Raw genomic sequence first — 4,466 nt, forward strand, 5'->3', positions numbered from 1 at the left:
CCAGAGTAGGTGCTTGCACCATCTCTGGGGGGAGTTTGTCCCAGACCCTGGACACACGCACCATAAAGAACTTTTTTCTTGTATCCAGTCTAAATCGGCCTTCCTGGAGTTTATGGCCGTTAGACCTTGTTATTCCTTGGGGAGCTCTAGGGACCAGCTGTTCTCCCAGATCCTAATGTACCCCTCTTATGAAGTTGTAGGCTGCCACCAAGTCCCCCCTGAGCCTTCTCTTCTCCAGACTGAAGAGTCCCAAGTCCCTCAGCCTTCCCTCCAGGCCTTGGATCATATGAGTGGCTCTCCTCTGGGCTCTCTCAAACACTATGCACCTGGCCGGCATGCAGCCAGGCAGGGCAGTGCGACTGTGGGTCAGGAGTGAGGGGCACTGGCAGGGCTGGGGGGAACGTGGCTTAGGAGTGAGGGGCACTGCTGGGGCAGGAGACTGTGGATTAGGAGTATGGGGCACAGGCAGTGCCAGGAGGCTGCGGGTTGGGATCAAGAAGCACCAGCGTGGTTGCGGGGGATGCTGTGAGTCAGGAGAGAAAGGAAGCAGCGGGGCTTGGCGGGTGGGGGGGCTATGGCTTGGGAGTGATGGGCAGAGCACAGGCATATCACTGCCTCCCTCCCCCAGTCATATTACTCCTCCCTACCCCGACACCAGTTGTATCTGATGAAATAAACTGTGGCTCGTCATGAAAGCTTGCGTGCCATCTCTCTCTCTCTGTATCTTATTTAGTCTGTAAAGGTGCATCTCTGCCCTGCCTTTTGCCTGACTTCAGACTCCCACTGCTCATCACCTCTCTTATTTTTAATAAGAGGCAAGGGTTTTTTTTCCTGACATCCTTTAGGGCACCTGCTGTATAGTTGGGAGAGACTCAGGACAAGCTGGGAGCCAATTGCTGCCCTTCCTCAGGGCTGGTCCTCTCCTCGCTATTTCTTGGACCTTCAGGGCCACACTGCAATGAGCCCACTAGAAGGTGCAGCTTTTTAAAAACAGTTCTCCAGTAGGTGGCACTACATGACTTGAGGAAGAGAAGGGGCTGATAAAGTTAATCTTTCTCTTTTGCAGATATTTCTGCCTGTTGTAGCATGTCCTGTTCACCTGTTAATACGCCAAGAGAAAGGTTTCTATGGCAGTTCACAAAGGTCTTTCTTCATATGAGTGTGGGTTTCTATGCCACAAGCAACTGGATATGAACATGCCCAAAATAAGACAAATGTAACGTGACAAAAATTCCTACAGGTCCTGAATTCTCTAATGATACTCAGGCTGTGGACTCTTTCTACTTGTTTTTAAGTCAGGCCTGAACTCTACTAGATCGAGTCAGTTCATGAAAGTGGTGTATTCCTCAACATAAAGCAACTGATCAATCTGACTATATAGGAAGACAGACAAAGATGAGCATGCAGCTGCTTGGGATGGGTGGGTCATAGTCGAGTGGGGGGGATACTGTGGGTCAGGAGTGAAAGGCAGCAGCGGGGCTTGTGGGGGAGGAGGGCTGTGGCCCCTCCAACTAACAGTTTGCCTCTCCAAGATTGTTTCCAGGGAGACCAAAGGAATGTTCATCCCCATGACAAATGTTTCTTGGTTGTCGTTGGAAACATTCACCCCACAGGGGGCTTGACAGCCACACAATACAGTTCTACTTAGTATAATAATGGTTAGGGACCTGACGTTTACTCAGCTGTAGTCGCGGATGCCTTTACCAATGGCGATTCTGTCTGAAACTTCCCAGCAGTAAGACAAACCTCTGTATGGGGTCTGTAACTCAACATTATAAATTACTTTGACAAAGAATGGGAGAGAATCTTTCTAGCATGTCAGCCCTGTAGCAAACCATGCAATTCTGACTTAATGTCAAATCCAAATTGAATTCCCAAACCCAGTGTCTAGTTCTGAGCCACAAGAGTCTAGCAACACTGGTGTTGGGAGATGGAGTGCTTTTATTGCATTAAAATGCTTTATGTCCCAAAGAGGAAAAGTACAGGTAAGCCTTGAAGGGCACATTCAGTGCTTCTTTAACAAAAAATAAAGCAATAAAACTAGTGATACTCAGGCATATGCAGCACTATCCAGATATTTTCAAAGATCTCTTATCGCACAAGTGAGAACCAAGAAAAGGAGCAGCATTGTGTTGCACAGCTAAGAACTGTACATGTAGCCTCATCCAGGGAAATGAATTGCTTCTTAGATAATTATTCTGTTAACTAGTGAGACAGAGTAGAGAGAAGTAGTTAGCAATGTTAGGCAGGGCAAGGTGGCAAGTTATAGACTAACTTGTTCAGAGAGGCATGAATTTTGGTAGGCTACCACCTATTTTGTTAGATACTATGAACGGACTTGCAGAGGTTTGTGAGGTTTTTGTAATAAATGAGAGATTAGGCACGAGATTCACCTGCTGTGAGGTTTTATTACAGCCCCAGTGCTTATCCAAGGGTTTCTAAGTTTCATGAATGTTTTAGTGTCCTTAGGTCAAGTTTCAGGAAACAGAATCTATTCTGAGTGAACTCCAAGGATGTCTGTGGTTTTGCAGGGAAACCAGATAAAACTGAATGGTTCCTACCGAGTTTTGCTTTGAGTTTCTGGAGGGTGGAAACATAACATAGACCAAAATATAATAATTTTTACAACCTTCCCCCATCTCCACAAACAGAAACAGCCATATCATACAACTCAGCCCCTAGGATACTATACCAGGGTACAGAAAAAAGTTGTGCTTCCTGACAAATGCCCCGCTTTTGGCATGACTTAGATTGAAACCTCCTGAGACCCTTACAGAGCAGATCTTGCAGGCCTTGGAGAGTATAACTATACTGCAGCCTGAAGAGTGGGGTAGAGATACCAAAGGTAGCTTTAAATTAGCTGGTTTGTATATTGGAATCAGGGTAGTCATGGTAATACAATCCTCTGGTGGGGCTAATTTACTCTCCTTCTTTCATGGAAAGACTGTCTGATATCCAAGCTAGCTGTATAGTTTAGCCATATCCTAAATCTGATGCCAGTGCTCAACAGTCCTCCAAACAGAGAGGCAATACCAGGTCACACCCTCCTCTGCCATTTTCAGTGGCTACTCACTTCTATACAGCGATGGCCGGAAGAACTGACTGCTTATGCTGGTGAAAGATTGGATTTCCTGGGGCCAGGTTGGGCTGCCCGGCTGCACTGTGCCAGCAGAGACGAGAAGGCTAGACCTTTGTTTGCAGTGTGAGAGGTAAAGATTTTAACAAAAAAATTATTGGTTTTAAAAATCTCTGTATAGCCCCATTTTCAGCCTCATCTCCCATCTGGAGATTTCCTTGGTTTATTTGCCTCTCCATGCATTTCTGTGTGTTTGGGAATATCAACACACTTCATCTGTGGTATCCTTGGTCAATCTTGTATCCATAGTTCATGTCGTAGACAGATAACATATATACATATTTCAGTACTCAGACCAATGCTTTTCAACATGTTCATTAACGATTTGGATTCAGGTATTTAAAGCAAACTAGCAAAGTTTGGTGACAACAGCAAACTATGGTGGGGTGTGGTCACACATAAACAGACTGGCAATACAGGCCAACCTGGACAGGCTCGTGAGGTGGGCGGACCTCAACCTGATATCGTTTAATACGGAGAAATGTAAAGTGCTCCATCTGGGAAGAAATGATCCACAAGACACTTACACACTCAGCAGTGCTACACTTGCCAGGACCACATCTGAATGAAACCTGGATATCATGATAGACAAGAAAATGAACATAAGCCACCAATGCGATCAGAGCTAATCAAACACTGGCATGCATCTATAGAGGCATCTCAGGCAAGGCTAAGGATGTCATCCTCCCTCTCTACTTGGCCTTGGTAAGACCGCAGCTAGCGTACTACATCCAGTTCTGGGTGCTGCACTTCAGGAAGGATGTGGAGAAGCTCAAGAGAGTCCAAAGGAGGGCCATGCGCATGATTAGAGGCAGAAAGACCAGGTCGTATGAGGAGAGGCTGAAAAACTTGAGACTGTTCAGCCTGGAGACAAGAAGACTCAGAGAGGACTTAGTGGCAGCCTATAAGCATATCAGGGCCTGGGGAAGCATCTGTTCACCAAGGCCCCTCAAGGGAGGACGAGTAATAATGGGCACAAGCTGATTGAGGATAGCTTCAGGTGAGACATAAGGAAAAACTTCTTTACAAGTCAAGTACTTAGGGTTTGGAACAGGCCGCCCCCCAGAGGTGACACAGTCACCCACCCTGGCGATCTTCAAAAAGCATCTTGACGCCCATCTTGCTGAGGTCATCTGATTCCAGCAGTCTTTCCTGCCCAAGTGCAGGGGGGCTGGACCCAATGATCTGTAAGGTCCCTTCCAGCCCCTAACACCTATGAAACTAATCTATACTACTCTGTATGGAAAGTTTCTGTACTCTTAGAGGGGAATTACAAGTGGGATGGTGCATTGAACATTCAAACAATGAAGTGCATCAGAGTGCTCTCTTA

General features: G+C 46.4%; 1 long non-coding RNA gene across 1 annotated transcript in view; it reads left to right on the forward strand.

Moving 5' to 3' along the window:
* Positions 1 to 4,260, forward strand: part of LOC109313157 — a 5,700-nt gene extending 1,440 nt beyond the window's left edge. The window contains exons 2-3 of the long non-coding RNA XR_002101972.1: positions 2,345 to 2,355; positions 4,179 to 4,260. This is a non-coding gene — a long non-coding RNA (uncharacterized LOC109313157). The remainder of the gene's footprint in view (positions 1 to 2,344; positions 2,356 to 4,178) is intronic.
* The last annotated feature ends 206 nt before the right edge of the window (positions 4,261 to 4,466 follow it).

Source organism: Crocodylus porosus, unplaced genomic scaffold, assembly GCF_001723895.1.
Source record: "Crocodylus porosus isolate Cpor-Errol unplaced genomic scaffold, CroPor_comp1, whole genome shotgun sequence".
NCBI classification, from domain to species: domain Eukaryota; kingdom Metazoa; phylum Chordata; order Crocodylia; family Crocodylidae; genus Crocodylus; species Crocodylus porosus.